Source organism: Anser cygnoides, chromosome 3 (assembly GCF_040182565.1).
Source record: "Anser cygnoides isolate HZ-2024a breed goose chromosome 3, Taihu_goose_T2T_genome, whole genome shotgun sequence".
NCBI classification, from domain to species: Eukaryota; Metazoa; Chordata; class Aves; order Anseriformes; family Anatidae; genus Anser; species Anser cygnoides.
In genome coordinates this window covers 63,291,792-63,312,906 of record NC_089875.1, presented here as the reverse complement: position 1 = coordinate 63,312,906, position 21,115 = coordinate 63,291,792, and the positions used below count along the sequence as shown (strand labels likewise).

General features: G+C 39.1%; 1 protein-coding gene across 19 annotated transcripts in view; it reads right to left on the bottom strand.

The window, feature by feature from the left end:
- The window catches only part of EPB41L2 (erythrocyte membrane protein band 4.1 like 2), a 113,176-nt gene extending 95,530 nt beyond the window's left edge, over positions 1-17,646 (bottom strand). For 7 of the 19 annotated variants that reach the window (XM_066994284.1, XM_066994286.1, XM_066994283.1 and 4 more), the window contains exons 1-2: positions 17,510-17,645; positions 14,434-14,515 (exon numbers count right to left, since the gene is read on the bottom strand). The gene's annotated coding sequence lies outside the window, so the exon portion shown is untranslated. Of the gene's footprint in view, positions 1-1,755; positions 1,838-14,433; positions 14,516-17,509 lie in introns of those variants that run through there. The other 12 variants (XM_048075652.2, XM_048075653.2, XM_066994292.1 and 9 more) reach the window with 5 other exon arrangements.
- Positions 17,647-21,115: the final 3,469 nt, after the last annotated feature.

The following is a 21,115-nucleotide window of genomic DNA, read 5'->3' as shown; positions in this document are numbered from 1 at the left end:
CCTTACACATTTGTCTCCAGTACCCCAAAACAATCAGCCTAAAATATATGTTCCCTTTAATGTTAAAGCTGTAATTAGACATTTTAAAGCAAGTTTAAAAAACATGCTTAAAACCAGAAGTCGGAAAGATATATGCAATTCTATGATCTCATACACTTCATTCCACAGAATGATAAAAAATGTGTAAATAGAATACTGTTGTAAAATTTCAGATGAATTTTATCATAAAATATAGTTCTGTAAATGGAATATTCTTGTAAAATTTTTCTTGTAAAATTTCAGTATTCTAGTCCAATGATTTAGAAGAACAAGCTTATTTTTACAGTTTGAGTGTTTTATATAACACTTTAGCTACCTGAATACATGCGTTTATATAAAATAAGCTGTATTTATACCAATTATCCACATAGCTAAAGCCTTATTAAATGTATTTATATTTTGGAGTTTCTAAAAAACTGTGCATAAAAAGAGGAATTAAGCTCCCCAAAGACCGAAGGATATTGGTCATCCAGTCTTTCCCTCAAAAGCTTTCCTAAACAGGTGTATCTACTCTCTTCATCTGCTTTTCTTCACACTTCAGAAGTTTTACTTCCTTTAAAATACCTAAGCTATTTTAATAGCATGCTCATCACTATCACACAGTCATAACAGAAAACATATCTATGCTTGACTGCATTTTCATCTTTGTTCTTGTCAAATGTGACGTCAAGTGACAGTTATCACTAGGCACCTGATCACTGAGGACTAAAATTCATGACACTACATTTGGCCCCACCAAAACCTTAGAAAAAGATTAACCATATGCTTAAAAATTAGAGAATACGGATCCAGCTTGCATTTGATAAGCAAGAAAAGACTGCGTACAAAGCTTCTGGAATGCTTGTGTGGGCAATGTCACTTGAATTTCTGGGGGCCAGTGCACTCAAACAATGGCTTGTAGAGTATTTTTCAGCTACAGTTTGATTGCAGACCATTGGTTCCATTCACAACTAGCTTGGAATGTCCTCACGTTTAGGTAAATATTCACAGGATATTCAACTAGGATGCAGAGCAGATTATTGCCACTGTAATCATCTTTTTGCCTTCTCCAGCTATTTCTAACCCTCTTTCCCACTGCACTAGAGAGGGAAAAGAAGCCAAGGAGACCAAGTAGTACCCATCCCCATGGAGCTTTCTCCCCTGCTGCAGGCACTGGGATTTATAATCAAAACTGTCTGGGACAGACCACTGCTAGTGTTGCCTGCAATGTTGGCAGGCTGTTAAAGTTACAAAGAGAGAAGTATGTGCCAAAATATGTACTCTAGCTTGCCAAGCATATAATCCTGATGCAAACTTCCTGATAGGAAAAGGATTTAATAAATATGAGAATTTCCTTTTCCCTTTGCTTAGAAACTATCTTCTTTCCCACATGCTTAAAGTCAGAGAAAAAGAAACAGCACAGCTTCCACACTTAAGAGCAGCTCAGTTCTCTGCATGGAGTACTCAGCTTCACTTGATCGATCATATTTCATATTTTCTTACCAATTTGGATGATGACCACCAGGATAGGCTTTGAAACGTAAAGAGTCTGTCTCCCAGTATTCATGAAACACTTGGAAACATGCTTGACTGTTAAGTTTGTTTGGTGAATATGGCCTCAGTTGCTGCCTGGTCCCCTCTACTTTGTGGCCTACTACTAGGCTCTCTCCTGGTCTGAAACAGTAAAGGAATACCAGTGAAGGACTATGGGTTTTGTACCGGAGTCGTGGTACTCACTTGATTAAAGAGTTGTCCACATACTGAAATATGCTCAGCTTAAGTGTTACTAAGGTAATGATCATGACTGTGCTTTCCCTAACATCCTTCTGCTAGTTAACATCTTTTCCTATTTGAAAAAAAAAAGAAAGGAGGAAATAAGACCTTTTAGTCATTACAAGCTGTCACAGGTTTCAGTTGCTAAGTAAGATATATTCAGCTGAGTGAACTTAAAAGCTTACAAAAGGATATAGTAAAACAGTTGACGTGCTTTTTGGAACAAAAGTCAACAACGCAGAGTTTGCACAGCAGTGAGATTTGCCTGACAGCAAAACACAGTTCACAAGTAGTCAGTATTAGCAAAAGCATTAACTATTCTTGAAGCAAAAAATAAAAATTGGATAAAAGATTTCATCAAAAGTAAAAAAAACTGCTAAAATACTTCAGAAATCCCAGCTGAAACTGGAAACATTAACTTCTGTCTTCCAGTCCATAACTGCTTAAGTCTAGCAACTGCGTTTCACATACAGAGCTTAAGCTCCACCTGACATCTCCTCAGGACATATCTGTACAAATAGTGATCAAAGTGAAACAAAATAGAAAATCTCTTACCTTCGTTTTAGAAGCTAAATCATATAACTTTTTACTTTTAACCACTGACTTATAAATCACAAGCTAGGTAAGTTTTACACGTATGTACAAACATACACATACATACACACAGAGCAAAACCCATTTTCCTTATTGACTCTTTTGACTAATCCTCCCCTACCCTATTGCTACCATCTGAAATACCTTATACAAGCCTGGAAGCTGGACTTTAGAACCAAATATGTACTCTATATTCTTAGAAGGAGTGCCAAAGTAATCATTGGCAAAACATACACAGGCCACACATGGCAGAGCATTAAACAAAGTTGTAGGACCCTCTCCCATTCTAACATATGCCGAGGGATTCACTGTATATTGATTTCTGGCCTAATGTCTCTGCTGAATTTTACTGTTCACAGGTTCATCCAGTTTTAGGGTCCTCTGTACAGAAGAGACATGGACGTACTGAAGCATGTCCAGCAAAGATACTTAAAGGCCTGCAGCATCTGGCATACGAGGAGAGGTCGAGAAAGGTGCAATTGTTTAGCCTGGGAATGAGAAGGCTCAAAGGCAGGGAACCATACCACAGTGTATTAATACCTGATGGGGTTAGCAAAGGAAACACAGTCAGGATCAGTGGTACCTAGTGAAATAGTGACAGTGGGCACAAATCAAAATTCAAGATTTTAAGATTCTACTTAAATGGAATCCCCCTCCCCTTTTTTTTGTTTTTAATTCTAAAAGTCAAACACTGGGAATAGGTTGTCCAGGGAAGTTGTGCAGTCTCTATCCTCAGAAACATTTGAAATCTGACTGGACAAGTTTCCATGACCCTACTTTGACACCTTGAACAGGTAGGGGGATTGGACTGGATGATCCCCATAGGTCTCTTTCAGCTTCAGTGAATTCTATAATTCCTGGCACAAATAAAATAACTGATCTGTTCTCCAAAGGAAGCAGAAAGAATATGTAAAGTTTGGAAACAAAAAAAAATAATTAGAATCCTTACCTCAAACCAGTTAATCTAATCAAACTGAGACCATGATACCAACCACCATCAGATTGTTTTTAATCACACTACTAAATTTATTAGAAAGTTGCTGAAAAGAAGTTAGCAGAAACAAATCTAGGAACATAAGCCAACTTCGACTGATATTAGATAGATAGGATCTCTAACTCAGTTCATTCACCTTGAATGACTCACAAGTTTTGCCTTCTGGTTTTCTTGTCTTCCCGCCACTGTTACACTCAAGATACAAACTGATTCATGCCTTTAACCCCAGAATCTTCTGAACTCAGAAATATGCAGACAGCTGACCATAGAAGCAAGAATAAAGGGCTGTGAAGCTCTGACCACTGCAGGCATTTGAACTGATAATACAAGAAGATATATAAAAAAACAACACAACTGTTCCCCGAGTTGACAGTTTGATCATTTTGGTCAAGTATTTGTGATGTTTTTGCAAGTACTCCAACTGAGTTAGTTCACACTGATTATCAATGTACCTCAACCGTTGCAGCTGATAAACCTGAGAAGACAACTTCAGACAGCCCTTCCAGTATTTTAGCAGCAGCAATTCCTCAAATTACAAATAACCCATGGCATCATTTTCATCCTAACCCTATCACAAGGGCAACAGAATTTGTTGCAGTTTACTTCATTGGGCATGGTGACATGTTAGACAGGAAGCAGAGACCATAACCACTGTGTATGGAAACAAGAAAGCATCATGTCCTGAATCAAAAGGTGACCTTTACTCACAGCTGGGTACCCCATCTACATCTAATCTGAGAACAAATGAGCCATTTTAAAGCTGCAGTGATAGTTTTGTCTACATGTGAACATACACCTCTGCCTGTGTCCAAAGCACTTTGGTCTCACTTAGGGGAATGACTATACCAACTTTCACCTATCTTTCTCTTGAACATACAAAGTTCAGTAGGCTATGTTAGAGCTGTTTCCATCATAAAACATTTCAGAGAAGTTCATTTGCAGCCTGTATAGGACTTATGCTACTGAATTTATTTTCTTGATTTAGAGGGAGAAGAAACAAAAGAGTAAGTCAAGTTACAATTCTCTTGACTTTCTAAGGGGAAGAGAAAAAAAGGAAAGTTCTTGTAATAAGATTCCAAAGACCCAACAGATCTGATTTAGGACTCTCATAATGGCATCTCAACCTTTTCTGAAAGGTCAGGAGATACCTCATATTTAATGACACCCTATTCTCCTAATGCTTATGTAAGCTACAGAAAAAAAACAGATATAATAGTCATAAGACCACAGCAAAATATATCATCAAAACACCTTCAGAAATTTCTTAATGCATTCATCTTAGCATCTGGGGGGAAAAAGAACAAATCATAATCTTCACTACAAGAAAACCCTCCCAAAAAGGCTATTTTCTACCTGCCTATCAACTACTATATTTCAACATCCTCTCATGCAAATTGCTGGTAGGGATTTCAGTAAGTCACTAAACCATTTGATGAAAGAACTTTCTTGAACTGAGAAGTCAAACAGCTGAAACATGGTAAGAGGAAGAAATTAGTTCTAGTTGATATTCATGTATTACTTACACATTCTTTAAGTCAGCAGCAAGAGTCAGCAAAGACATTAGGAAATGTTTTAGCTTTATAGACAGAGTTAAATGTTTAACAGTCAAAATACCCTACATAATAAGAGGAAATAAAACTATCTACAGGAAAAAAAGCATCATCAGATCATACATTGCTTGCTGACTCAAATGTCTTGTGAGCAGAAAACCACAATAATGCAGTCATTGCAGTACATCAGACTAATTCCCTTTGACTTCCAACTTCTTCCGAGTTATGCTATTCAAAAACTATCTGCTAGTCACACTTTTGAATATCACTATTTGCACTATGATGCTAAGCGAACAGCCACAAAGCCTACTATCTAAAGACAGACTTCCAGGTTTTATGCATGAAGTGGAAAAAGTACAATTAAGTAAAGACTTCAGAACAGAAGACATAAGTGACTGGAGAACAGGGGAGGGAGGAATCATGCAACTTCAGATTCCTTCTATTCTCTTACTTCTACCCCAAAAGTTATGCCCTCTTTAATTCGCAAATCAGAAATGGAAAGCTAGTGGAAGTCAAAGCTCAGGAGCTTGTATTTGAGTATGCTCTACACATGCACTAATTACTTCTCTTACTATCAACTCTCCCTATGCAGCAGCAAGCTGAGAATTTGAAGAGAAGGTCTGAGAAACCAAACACAAAGATCTATCTTGCACACTAGAATCTGTAAGAGGATTTTGAAGAATAACACAAAACAAAGCTTACAAGTGATTGAAACAAGTAACTACAACCAAATCAGCAGACCAAACTAGAGAACTGAATACAGTACACATGCTCGCTTGGTTGAAAAACACCGAATATCTGAGAAACCTCTTTCAGAATATTTTAGCCCTTTGCAGAATTACCAGCCCTTCAGGGTATCAGCATCAAAGACAGTTTTGTCATCAAAGACAGTTTTGTCATGTGAATGACTGCTTACTCTTGAGAAAGAAGCGAAACCTATGGCAGTGCTTTTCAAACACAGAGATCGGTCAGTAAATTGAAAGGAGGACATACCTCAAATGATAACAACGCATCTCCCTTTCCTCTAGCAGGATAAAAGGAACAACTCTTTTCAAAACAAAAGGTGAGAAGCACTGGGTTGGAGCACATTCAGCTTAATTTGATATTGCAAAAGAAGAGCCTTTAAATTGTAATCCTGCTGATATAAGGCCTATTTTAGATCATCTCATTTGCAGCAATAGTTATGTTGTCCATTCTTAAAGAATTCGGAGCTGGCTGTTACAATTCCAGCTAGAGACCTGAATGCATTCACCTTCAAATAAAGAAACAAGAAGCCTTTCATACTTAGTAGTGTAGCACTTAAAAATCCCAGCTGTGGGTCAGGTAACTTTTTACTGCTCTCAGCAGAGACAAAGTTATGCCCACCTTTACATCAGACCATTCTCAATTCATTACAAATGTTTCTTTAGCTAGGACTAGCAGAGCAAAAGCTGTCTTCAATTCTCCAGTAGCTCAGGCCTTTGCAAACAACAGTAGTGTTACTTCAGAGCTAATTCAAGGGGAGACCACAAAAGACAGTGAAGTGGGGAGAAGAATGCCATGAGGGGCTTGCATTGAAAGGATGAAGGGGAGCGAAAACAAGGAAATGCACCTTTGGAGGATAAATTGAAATGGAGGGGGTGGGAAAAGAAATCCAACTCAAAAGAGTACATCTACTGCTGTAAATAAAAAAATAAAAAATTCAGGTGCTTAAAGACCTTCTGGCTTAGCCTCCATACAGACTACAGATACTCATCCTCCTACTTTAAAGGCCTATCCTTATTTTCAAGGGCCCATGATAGGACAAACAGTTCAAAACTACCATACCTATCTATGGACACATATCACTACTTTTAAAAGCTGAAATTTAGTATTGAGAAAAAAATTACAACTCTGTTAGTAGACAAACTTGCTGTTCAAATATTTGCACATGCAAGACCAAAGTTTCACAAGAGACATGCTATTCTTTAAGCTTAACACAGCAGACAAAGGAATAACAAATCATAGTCAGGAATGTCTCAAGTGTCTCCATCTCCAATTCACCCCTACATAGGAGCACATTTTCCCCTCTGTGCCATCACAGTTCATGTATCATTTCAGACTGATAATGCGCAACAAAAATATGCTTAAAGAAAAAAAATCACAATTCTACTTTACGCTACGGAAAAGTAGAAACAATTATATCTTTAAGCCTTAAAAAATTCCATGGCAAAACATGATTGGTTTTATATAAAATATAAAACTGCTAATACTCTAACATTAGTAAACAAGCAACTAGGAAGATGACAGGTGAGATTTCCATTAGAGCAGCATCTTGTTTTTTTAATAAGAATGTTTAGTACTCATGAAGCTTTGCTTTGACAGGCAAAATTATTTCATAATTCTGTTTCTCCTACGTTTCACAAAAGAAACACACTGCAAAACTTTCCAACTTTGTAGAGAAACCAAACAAACACTGTGTGGGAAAGTTACTCATATCTTTACAACACCAAGAAACTTGGTAAGAGAATTTCCACACAATTACTCAAGTACCAGCAACATTCTTGAATTACCAGAGAATCACCTCGTAACTGAATACATTTGGCAAGAAAACATAAATACAGAAAATCGGACTTTCCATATCTGTAACACTATTAGACAATGAGTCATATCTATCACGGAACATCCTAACAATGCTTCAGTATATAGAAGCCCTCTTCCTCAAATCAAGATAGGATACTTTCAAGAATTAAAGTGCCATCTGACAGCAGGCTAATGCCATCACAACACAGTGCTGCCCCTCTGATTCCAACAGATGCTTAGCAAATATAGACTGTGCGGTAACTGGATCAAACATATTTTTGAGGATGAACCTGAAGCTAGTTAACAGAAGCTATTCTTCTCTAAAAAAATAAAGAACTCCACATCCATGAAAAAGAAAAACTTTGTTTCCCCAACTAAAAGGGATATTCTTTATCGCATTTTATACTGGAAATGAGGGTGAGGTAAGAACAAACAAGATTTAACAAGTTGCAGAAAACATGGGCAAAGTACTACCTAATGCAAAGTTTAGTTCAAAAGGTGGATAAAGCAGTATGTTCCTCTAAAAAAATATCTAGGTGCGTACTGCTCTAAGTTACAGCTCAACTAATTGTCTATTAAAATAATCCAAGGACACTACATTTTAAAGGAAAATAAAGTTTTCTACTAGTAAGTTCTCTGAAAGAGGCAAACTAATTCAAAATGGATTCACATTGAAATAAAGAACAACTTCCAATAACAAACATGGGGAAGGCCATTAAAAAACACAAAATGCACACTCAAGAACACAATGAATCCTTCATGTAAATATAAATATTTATGTATTTAGTAAAGTTAGAAACAATCAAAAAACCCATGAGGACATCAATATGTTTTGCAGTACTGCCTTACACCATCTTGTGATAGTTAAAACAAAGCATTTTGCCTATTATAAAAATTGGAATAACTTCTTCATATACTATGCAGTAACACAAGAGTACTTGAGCCCTGCTCCAACTTTTATCATTGCTCAAAATACTGCAACTCCAGCTTTGAAGTGATAGCTCATCAAAATAGCACAGACTAATATTGAAAGAATACAGTCAGAGCAAGGAATTGACCTCCAACATGAACATGCCAAGTATTAAAAAAACTGTATAAAGCCTCCTATTTATCTTCTATAAAATAGTTTTTAAAACAACACTAACTTCACACCAACCAGGCTACTTTTAAGTTTTTAAATATCGCTTCTAATGATAAACCATGAAATGTGCAATAAAAAAATTTACAATCCCTTAACCAACTTATTTTTGTTAGGTGCCTGTTCACTCTGAAATGCAGTGAATTTGTCTGCCCTACATCTAGATGACAATTCTCTCCACTACAGTTTTTCCTTGAATCAACAACAACTTCTTGAAACCCGGAGCCCTGATATTTCTTGCAAAGTTTAAAAAAATGAACTTCAAGAACGGCATCTGCTAGAAGCCAGTAGCCAAGAACCGCTCTAGCCATCACTTAACTCTACAGTGCTGACTGCTCCAGATGAAGCTGGGTTTTTTTTGGTCAGTTGGTATTTGTTTTTTATAAAAAAAGTTGCATTGAATAAGATCTCCAAGAACATGTACATTAGGTTCTTTTAATTTGACTTGCTATCATAACTATGTGCTCATTTTACCAACACACACCTATGGACATGCTGCCTGAGTTATCTGAAACAAAGCTTCAGTCAGGGAAAAAAATAAAAATAAAGATCAGCTGATCAGAGGAAAAAAATTCTTCCCCCCAAAAAATGCCTCTGCTTTTACCTTCTTTACATAACCAAAGGTCAGAATATATTCACAGAATATACCCATTTGTTCTGTCTTGTGCAATTAAATTAACTGCTTATTTACTGATTCTTCTGGCCAGCATCATATACTGTTGTTAACCTTGGAAACAGAATTTAAAGACTAACACCTGTAGAAGAGTATCTTTAAGGTAACTACATAAACAGTCATAAACCATTTAACAAAAGAAAGGAAAAATGGACTTGTTTTTAAAGGGAGTTTAAAAAAACAACTCTTGTAAGCTTTTGAACAGAAAGAATCCAGGTACTTCAGTGATTATCCTTTCCAAGCAAAGATCACTCAGAAAAAACGAAAGTATGTGAACCTTAATGTCAATAAACTTGACATCTAAAACTGTAACATACCTGTATTTTTTCATTTAAAAAAAACATATAGCTTTGCCAGGCAAATTACCCTTCTCACATAATTCAACAGTTTATTGATATGGATATTTCAGGTCAAAAAATTAGGGCTCACGACAGTGAATAAGAAGTTCAGCCAGTATCAGCTGTTTTCACCTGGTCCCATTCCAAAGTTTTGACATTATGTTTTTGACACTATGTACGGGGTATGTCATGCCCTTTGTCTAAGGCATACTCTAAATACCACCAACAGTTGGGGAATTCTACGGTAAACCAACCATCTTCATACTAGCTTGAGTTCCAAGGCAATATCTAGGATAATGAAAAAAATATTAAAAATTTTGGAAAACTGATCAAAAGGTCTGAAAGATATAGAGGTGAGTTTTAATAAAAGCAAATACCTTAAGTGAACCCGCTGCCAACGTATTAGGAGCATATTTTGTATTTTTCACCATAGCCTTTCAAAAATCCATTCATAAGCAGTAAGTGAAAACACTTCCATTTTTAGCCCAATACTCCAAGTCTGATGATGCCTTAAGAACTAAATCACTTAGATTTCCAACAAGTCAGCACACTAAGAAATACTTCAGCTAATGCATGTTTATTTTTTAATAGTGCTTCAATAGGCATTCTAAAATACATGAAACAGAACTCCACGATACATATGGAGACCAGAAGTAACGCAACCTCTGGCATCATCCTTTCGTACCAGAACTAAAATTGCACAAACTTTTCCTTCAGAAAGATTTGTCCCACATTTAATACTTAGTCTCTATTTGAGACTGAAATTTTCTGTCAGGATAACTGAGCTTTCATGGTCTAAGGATGAAAGTAAAATGTGGGGTTATGTACCTTTTGCTAAAAGAAGTGCACATGCATGTGAATACAGGGGTGCAGTGGTAAATATATTTCTGTCTTCAGCCCCAACAGATCATCCAATTCAAGAAGCTGGAATACCAAGTTGTATCTGTTATATATGGCTGCTTAAAACTTGCTTAATTCAATAGGTTATATGCATACTCTCCCCAAGTCAGAACATTGTGGTTTACTAACATGTTTCATTTTAAGATTTCATTTTGTATTTGGATGAAGTTTTTGAACATAGATCTGTAACACTAAGTCATTTTACAGAGCATTTTTATGGAGAACACACCTTTTTTCCAAGCATTTTCCAATCTACAACACAAGATTGAAGTACTCCCAGATTCACTTCTGTAGAGTTTCATTTCTGCTACAGTGCAAGAACGAAGTGCTGGTAATATTGTAAACTCTCCCCCCACCCCCAATATTTTCTCTCAAGTATTCAGTCTATATTTTAAGTCATTATTCTATTCTGAAGTTATCCCATGGAAGTTAAATCATAGAATGGTCTGGGTTGGAAGAGACCTTAAAGATTATCGAACTTCAAACCCCCTGCTATAAGCAGGGATGCCACACACTAACTCAAGTTAGCCAAAGGTCAACATGAATAAATACCATAAATAACATCTGAGTTTCTGGGATGGTACTAAACTATGATCAAATGTAACAAAAAAATGTTTTAATATGACTGGTTTTTATTTCACCTTTTCTCCTGAATTGAATTACGCGATAAAGACTGAGTATGGATTTCAGTCTCAGAAATGTGCATCTTCCTCTTTGAACTAAAAAAAATGCCTATGTTTGAACAAATTTGGGGAAAAAGTTACAGAGTACAGCATACCCATCAAAAAAGTACATCATACTCAGGGATAGGGAAAAAAATAACAGAAAATCATCAGTGTACAGTTCTTAACCACCTCCACAAATGTTAACTGCTTTCTGTAAAACATCCTTAAGCACACACAATAGTGTGAAAGTAAGCCCAACATCTTTAGTTAATTAGCATGAGATCCACAACAGGTTTAATACTACTTTTAATGTTAAACACTTGCAACTTGTCTTTGTTGCCTCAGCCTCCACAAAGATTATTCAAGGGCTGGAGCACCTCTCCTATGAGGAAAGGCTGAGGGAGCTTGGGTTGTTCAGCCAGAAGAGAAGGCTCTGGGGTGACCTTTCAGTACCTAAAGGGGGCCTACAAGAAAGATGGGAAGGAACTTTGTCAGGGAGTATGGATAGGGATAGTGGCTATGAAGTAGAAGAGAGTAGGTTTAGATTGGATGTTAGGAGGAAATTCTTCACTGTGAGGGTGGTGAGGCCCTGGCACAGGCTGCCCAGAGAAGCTGTGGATGCCCCATCCCTGGAGGTGTTCAAGGCCAGGCTGGATGGGGCTTTGGGCAACCTGGCCTAGTGGGAGGTGTCCCTGCCCATGGCAGGGGGTGGAACTAGATAATCCTTAAGGGTTACTTCAACGGAAACCATTCTGTGATTGTGCTTTTTTGAAAAAAAAAAGGGGTTAGTAACATTGATACGTAGCAACCTCAGGCTTGACCTGAGCAGCTGCCTCTGACTATTATGTAGATAACCTCTTGTCAAAAATTACTGCAAAACAGAGGCATTGACTAGAGAGGGGACAAAGCAGCCTTAACACCAAACACTGCCTGAAATAAAAAGTTTGTACTGAGACATTCTTTGTGGTTCCAACCCTACCCCCTCCAAACACGGGATTTGCTTCAGATTCATGGTCTGATAATGCAACATCCTACCAAGAAGAGTACCCAAAAAGCCATACAAGAAAAAAATCCAGTCCTCTAAGCAAGGATGAATGATATACAGGCTTACTATTTGGCCACACTTTTAATTGACTGATGGGAGAACAGCAGCAGTTACAGTATTATCTTAGTACAGCTTCAAAAGGAAGTAACAGAACAGGGAATAAAAGGACAAAAACCAGCTTCTTTCAACAAAGGAAACAAATAGTTCATTTCCAAATAGGGTCTACAAAGTACAAAATGCTGTATTCGGAAATTGAAAAAGAACTTTCGGATCCTAAACTGAAATGTCCAAACTGAAGTAAGCTTGTATTGTGTTTTTAATTTTTGCAGGATAAATTCCATGCATTCTAAAATATTTTATTAAATCTTTCTTGTGAGTAAGAGAAAGCAATAAAAGAGTCTGAATAAATGTGAACCCCAAAAGTGCATATTAATAATCATTTTTGAATTTTGTTTTGACTTTCAGAAGTAGTATACGTGCTGATTCAACAATCAGAATTTAAAGCTCCGCCTATGATCCAATTCAAAAGCTTGCAATAAGAATGTATACTTTAAATCACATATACGGGATAACGGAGCATTTCAAATTAGAAAAAGCTGTTCTAATCTTCCATTTTTCCATTGTGGTAAGAGATCACATCATGCATTTTAAATATGCACTGAAGAATGTTATTAAAAATACAAAAACTATGTTCTTAAGATGTTGTAGTCAAATTCTTATCCAGGCCACGAAAAAGAATACCGCATTTATACTCTATACTTCTCAAGCCACAGAAATGGGATAGCAGTAATTTACAGTAAAATCTGGTGTTACATTTAGCTGTACAACACTACTAATTACAGGATAATTTCAACAATAAATATTTGGTTAAACTCTGCTTTGTCATCAGTGCAAGTAATTTAAGCTGAAACTGATCTTTCAGAGAGTCCAAACTTCTCTTTTGGAGACTATTTTTATTTTCTGGTAACTGAACATCATTTCCTACTGAACATTTCTCTAGAAATAGTGCTTTGCAAACAGAAAACCACACAGACAATGTTAGAAGTAAAAGAGAAGATTCAAACCTAGAGCAGCAAGGCAATTCATAGCTCCTTTTAAACTGTCCTTAACTAACCCTATTTTACTATTCAATGCCAAAGTCTAACAATGAATGACTTTACAGAGCACATAGGCTGCATCACTTAATAACAGTTAGGCAAATTAAAGACAAGCTATATCACACCCTTCTTCAGAAAGCATCCAGGGAGGAAACAAAGACACAGAAGGGTATCAGCACCACGGTAGATATTAGATCAAGCAAAACACTTGTGGTTAGGCTCCTGGACACTGTCAGAAGTCTCCAGTTTTACAAAGATCCTCCTGCAATGCACAAGGTCTCCAAAGAGCCAAGCTACTGTTAATGAAGGCATTACACAGATGAACAGCAGTGCTATCTTACCTCCACAGGAAAAAAATACAAAACAAACCAACAAAGAAACCAACAATAAAAAATACTACCTGCTTCTGAGAATATTCAGAGACAGACAATCAGTATTGTATGGAAGAGGCCAACTTAACAGAGGTCAGGCCTTCAGAGAATCTCATATACTCCAGCCCAGTCAGCAACTCTCATGCCGCCACCACCAAAGGAACTCATGAAGTGCAGATCTGAATGTAGGGATCTGAAAGTAGCCTTTATAAGACCTCAAAGATTACCTACAATCCAGTCATCTACTCTGGTAAGAATGAGAAGAGATCCAGACCCCGCTTTCCTCCAGAACTAGGAAAAAGCTGCTACACACAGAACATGCTTTTTGTCTCTCACTAGCCAAACAGAATTTTTAGATTACTCTATAGTAATTAATCAATACCTTGTTGATACAGCTTTCACTTAGCCTGTAAATCTTTACAAAGTACTCAAGACAAGGTGAACTCTAAGGCAGAAATCAGTCACGAGTAAAATTATCTTCACACAGCAGTTTAGACAACGTTTGTGATAATTAAGAAATTAAGGTTTGCTAAAGGTCAAAATACTGTATCATTAATATGTTCTTGTCTGTGAAATATTACAAAGTTACCACATTTAACCATGTAAATTTATCACATTAACAGCAAAAACTTTCATAAGAACTTGAAACAGAACACAGAACTTCTGCTATTTAGAAAACTCCTATAGTGAATTTTCTGATATTAAAAGCAAAAACAACAAAAAAGTCACAAGTTACCTTTAACTCCAATAAAAGCCTTGAAGACTGGCAAAATACGATCAACTATGACAACTGGATAACAGCCCAATATCTTCTTTATCTATAAGAGAATCTGGAATTAAATTAGTCAAATTACACCAAACATCACCCCACTAACTTTAGGATTTAGAAAACCAGAAAAGTGAAGTTGTGCTTAAATGAGAAATAATTAAGACGTTAACACCCCTACAAATACTAAGAGGGTTAAAAACAGTAACTCAACTTGAACTGTCATTTTATCTGTTTTCAAACATGTAGAAGTGTGGCAGTTAATAATAAAGTCTAACTCTTAAAGTCAAGAAGAGACATTTCCTTCTATTTAGGAAGATGGAAATAACCCCTTACTATGCAGTTTGACTTCTTGTATAATCCAGGCTATAACACAATCACACATTCCCACATCCCCTTCTCTTATGTCAGGCAATTGTGCAAGCATACAATGAGCAGTTTTCCAGTACAGCTTTTTCTGGGTTCATTCTGCCTGTAGTGAGGACAAAAAACCACCCTCCCCCTCCTCATCTACCCTCAACAACATAAGATCACTTCCACAATGAAACCACCATTTGAATTAGTACATCTTTCTCAGGAAGTATTAAATCTTACTTCAAAAATACCTAACAGTAGTGAATCCACTATACACAACCTTTGATAGCAGTTTTGCCCTATTGAAATCTAAAGCAATAAACTGAAATGTAGAAAACTTGTCCTCTCTCAATAGAGTAATACTGTATACTATAGACATAACTATAAGGAGCATAAGCTGTTTAGATTCTCTTTCTAGATAGTGAATCCTTTCATAGCCACTACTAGCTGTGTCTATCAGTCTTATTTTGTTCCCTCCCCTTTTAACACTTGAATAAATCAATCTTCTGTACTGCGACATGCTTCCCAGTTCTTGCAACACTTTAAAAATCTTTCCAATTTTTCTTACAATATTATCACCTTTCAGAAGTTCTCAATGCCACAAGTGAATGCAGAATTCAAGAAGTAATCCCATAAGCACCAAATACAGAGTGGAAAGATTACATTACTTTGTCATGTATTTAAATGCTGTTTGGAAACCTAGTTTGATTTTTTTTTTAAACAATGACTTACAGAGAGCTTATGATTAAATGACTATTAGCAACAACCCACAAAACCACCTTTGAAAGCCTTTAAATGTTCCCAGAACGCTTTCCTGTTCTCCCCCATGACCTGTGCTTGTCATCCTTAAAGGTATGACTCAGGAACAGGCCACATGAAAAACGCATGTTTTGTCTATCTACTACAATCACTAAATGATTTACACCATATTGAATACAGTAAGTAATACAATCATTCTCCAGGTTAACCCCCTGAATAAGAACGATTTAACTCCACAGTATTCATTGAGTATCTGAGTTGGAAAGGACCCAGAAGGATCGAGTCCAGCTCCTGGATCCCAAAAGGACCACCCAAAAAATCCAATCATGTGTCCAAGACCGTTGTAGCATTGTCCAAATGCTTCTTGAACTCCGGCAGACTCAGTGCCGTGACCACTGCCATGGGGAGCCTTTGCCAGTGCCTGACCACCCTCACTGTAGCTTGTCCCCAGGAAGACATCAACAGGTCAGACTGGCTTCAACGAGCCACACTTATTTGCACCTACTTTTAAAGTTGTATCAAAAAGAAGCGGTAATAAAATAGAAATTTCTTATGGATTAACTGCAGTCACTGGAGACTTATGAAATCAGAGGTGGAACAAGTATATTTCCAAAGAAATGAAGCCTCTAAGTCTACTCCATATCTTAAGTTTGAACTCTTCTTCACTTTCAGCATGCACACACACAGAACATATACTATTGAAAGTTTTGTCTAGACCTTCCTAAGTGAAGTTACTACAGCACAAACTCCTCTACCACAGGTACCAGCTGTTGATATAAACAGAGATCCACAGCCTCTGAGAACCAGGAAGGGAAGGTCTATTCTAGGCTCAAAGGGAATCGAACTCAGCAGAAAGCTGCAATTCAAGCAAGAGAAAGCAGCTCAACTCCTCACCATGGAGGTTAACACCAGACAGAAAACAGCACGGTAAGCAGAAACTTGTTGGAGAGGAGGAGAGCAGCGACTGAAACAGAGCCCTTCAGCTGAACACCCTTCTGGGGCCATTCTCGAGTGACACGGGATGGCACCAAACGGCGCCCGCTCTGTGACAGGTCGGCTCCGCAGTTTAAGGGCCGAGTTCATCTCCCATTCGAAACTTTAAAATATCACGCCAAAGGATGCAATTTTAATAGGAAATAGTCAAAAAGTAAAGAAGCACTTTATCATTTCAAACCCTCCAGGTCTGAAAGTTTTATTATAAGAGTTTGCTGAAGGCTGAGTTTTGCAGGACTACATGCTTGTAGTATGTTACTCACACTCTGGTTGGTACCACACATGCTAGCAGACAGGAAAACAAGGCAATAAAGCACTACATGTCAATGAAAATGCTATAAATTACATGTTTTTAATTAAAAATGGGCCTCGGACAGCTTTACAAGAAAAAAAAGCATCCTAATTGACCTGTTTGCTAGCCGTTACTAATATCAAAGCACCTCGACCTGAATTCACTCCCTTGCTGGCTGCTAATTGCTCCCTGCCAGCGTTCCCATTTCAGAAGCCGTTTCTGGAAATTGCAACCACCAGGCTGACAACGCCGCAAGCCAACTCCTTCTGCGCCTCCCGGGGATCACTCACAAAGCAGCCCCCACCCGCCCCCAGCCACACACCCCGACCCTCCCTGTCTCGGGGCAGGAGACCAGGACCCTGCAGCCCCCCCAGCTTCACCCCCACACACCTAACGAACCCCTCCAGCGCGGCCCCCCGGCCCCCACCCGCCGGCAGGCGGAGCCGCGGCCCCCGGGCGCAGAGGGGCGAGCCCCGGGGGCACCCCCCCGCCGCTCCGGACGCGCTTCCCCGGGGCCGCTGCCGCCCCCTGCCGTCCCCGCTCCTCCCCCGGCTCTGACAGCGCCGGGCCGGGCCGGAGGCACGGCGAGGGGCAGGGAGCGGGCAGGGCCCCCCTCCCGCCGCCGCGAGGCTCCCCGCCCGCCGTTACCCCGTCAGCCGCCGGCCCAGCGGCCGCCCCACGCTCGCGCTGCCGCACACACTCCCCCCGGGCGCGGACGGCGGCGCAGCCCGGGAGAAAACCCCGCGCGCCCCGCCCCCCGGCCAATCCGCGCCCGCGCCCCGCCTCCCGCCTCGCCTCGGCCGCGCCTACTCGCCGGAGGGCCCGCCCCGCGCCCTGCGCCCCGTCTCTATTGGCTGTGGGAAACGTCAATCATGGGAGATGCCCCGCCCAGCGCGCCCGCCCCGTTCCAACGGCTGCCGCCTCCAGCGGCTGCCGCCCGCCGGGCGGGGCTGGGCGCTGAGGGACGGGGCTGGGGCTGCCTATGCCTATGTAACGCACAGAGGGGGTTTCCTGGTTTGGGGAAGAGCTGGGCAGAAATATGAGCTGTTTTCCATGGAATCCCTATGTCATTTCTGGGAAAGCTAGAATTAGATGGAAGGGGAAAGCAGGATCACGACTAAGGCTGCTGAGTGTTGTTTGAGGGCTTCTAAAAACTCTAGAAACTTTACTGAAAATTTCTGCGTGGTGCTGCGTGCCACATCGCTTGAACCATATTTTGTAAAGGGATTTGTCTTCACAATGACAGTCTTAAAATGCCAGGATGTCATTTAGAGTACCTTACTGAAAATTAAGTCAACGGGCAACGTACCATAAAATTTCTGGGTGTTTCATAATGCTTAGGATGGAGAACTCAATTAGACACCTAGGACTGATGAGCATCGTTTCTTCAACCTTGGTGCTTCAGAAGTAAAAGCAACCCCACAGCTCACGGGAGTGCTATTAAAGGAAATTGATGTAAGCACACAGAGGGGCAATGAGCCACTGATGATCAGAGAGGAAGTATTTATTAGGTATCTGTGCTTAATTCAGCGTTGTTCTGCACGCAGTGGAAGAGGTTAGGGACCAATAATTAAGGAGTGAATTATAATGCATGTGCACAAGCAATTTGAATTCTGGCGTTTACTAGGTGTACTGCTTGATGTTGTAATACTCATATTTCATTATAGTGTACAATTGAAATAAAGCTAAATTAAGATTTTTCAATATATCTGGGTCCACACTCAGAAACAGAATTTGAAAAAGCCTTTGACTCTTTCAAAGAGGGGTTGAAGTACAACTTTTCGAGAGAATCAGCCACTGTGGTTCTTTCTTTGATATAGCAGGTGCTGCAATTACCACAGCACCAGCTGGGTTAGGTTTGCACTCCTAAGTGCTTTTTATATTCAGAATGGTCTCCAAAACTGTATATGTGATCTTCTCTGAGCTATTCCTGACGTGCCTTAATGTCTCTGAGCATGAAGGAACGACAGCAGAATATGTTCCAGTTCCTCAAGAAAATAATACAGCAGCTTCAGGTGCCTTCATGAACCTTCATAAAAACAGTAACTACTACCTTTGGAGGCTTAATTTAGAGACTCAATGGGAGACGCTTGGTCTGTGCAGCCTTCTAAGGCTACCTGAGTTTCCACGATCCAGTTTGCTTTTTCTTGTTATTGCTAGCAATTGTTTGGCTGCCAGTGTTTAATACCATTGGCCTGAGCAAGTTTAATTGGCACAGGACTAAAAACAGCTGTGCCTGCAACGATCTTGTCTTCAGTAAGGTTCCCACTGCTGCTAAAACCAATGGAAATGCCTGTAGTGAAATTCACCCAGATTAGAAAATTCAGGAAGACTGTAAAAGAAACAGCTTCTGACTTGCCTCTTTTTGCTGTTTTCCTCAGACAGCCTCAGACACTGCTCTTGAGAAGCCCAGTTAGGAACACCCCCCAGAGAGGTTTATTTACTCTGATGTTTATTCTCACGCTGGTTTTAGGCCGTTTGTTTCTGGAAAAATCTGCTGCCGTATAACAAACTCCCCTTCTTCTCTGGTGCATAACTTTAGGAAAGTAAATAGCCTGGCAGTTTCATTGGTTTTAAAAGCTGTGTTGATTTTCTTTAAAGCATAGCAAAAATGGAATACAATTTTCAGTGTATGCTCTTTTATTATGGGACGTATATGGCCTAAGGACTAGAGGATGTAGGCAATTTCATAAGCACAGTAATGAAACATCTGGGTAGTCAAATGTCATTCCATCTACGTGACAGGTGGTCATTTTCCTAGGCTGCTAACATTTAGACGTATTGCTGCGGTTCTAGCACCAGGGAAATGTCGGTAATACCATCTTAAATATTCTCCACTACCCTCTCTCCACTCTTCTGAGTTTTTATCTAAATTTTGTGTAGGTGCTGCAGTGAAAAGAGCGCTCTGTTGTTGCATTCAATATGCAAAATTTCTTGAAAGTGCTGATACAGCCAAAGCACCGTTTAACGGAAATAAAGACGGCAGCAATACAGCTGAATGCAAACAGCAAATTCTGAACCTCGCATTGGAGCTGCTGTTTGTACAGATGAGAGCTCTGTAGTAAAAAGGCTGTTTGCTCAACTCTTGCCAGTAGGCTTCTCAGCTTTACCTCGATGATATTAATTTAACTTCCACTATATAATGTTTGTCCTGTGAAGACTTCACATTAGCCTGGCAGCACAGCCATCAGCAGCATCTGTTACAAAGGAAAATAAATGAGGAAAAATATTCATTTCCTGTTATAAACTTATGATGTCAAAAGAAAACAACACATAAGGAAAAATATTCATGTTGCCTTTGTTTTATGTAAGGATTTCTCCATTTTAGAGATTTTGAAGAAACAAATGAAAAAATATTCCAAGTAATGGCTGAAGCAAGTAAACATACTAGCAGTAAAACTGTGTAATCTATTTCTAGGACAATAATGTAACTACTGTTGATTTTTAATTACTTTAAATTTAATTATTCAGCACCACCATTGTGGTTTTTAATGAATAAAACTGAGTTGTTACTGGTCCTGAAAAAGTGTATCGGTCCTTGTTCCACAAAGTTTTCTTATAAATGGGAAAAAGTTTCTAGCAGGCTGCTCTTTGGAAGGGAAGTCTCTCTCTCTCCTTTTTTTAATTCAGAGGTCAGTTTGGTGGCATGTTTGCTGGCATTCAGCAAGGTCCCAAGGAACTGGAAAAGAGGGTGAAAATATCTTCCATGATTACTAGAAAACATGCTACCACATACAAAATGTGCTCTACGAAAAGAAGTTCATTGTACTTGAAACTTTACTGTGATAAACCTGCATTATTGATGAAGCCCCTCTTCATGGACAGACTTTTAGATCTATTGGCACATGAGGTTTTGTGTGCGCAGCAACGCGAGGTGTGTGCAGTGTCTCAGGGTTACCCAATCTATGCACGCTCACAAAGTGATGTGAAAGGCACGTGTCAGCATCACAGGAGTGGATGTTGCCACTGCATTTGATTGCTGGTCAAGGAATGTCACTTCCAAACGTGTGATTCTTGCTTCACATTTCTGGCAGTAGAACAGTGCAGTGGATTAACTCTGGCCTCAGATTTTGACACATCAGATAGAGCCCAAAACAAGAGACTGATTATATTGCTCTACTGTGAAGGCATGACTTTTCTCACTCCCCAGCCGTGGTGCTGACAGGAGGGACAAATGCAATAATCCCCCTCTGACAGTTCTTACATGATGATTGGAAACTGATAAATATAATTGAAGGGTTCTGAAGTGATTAA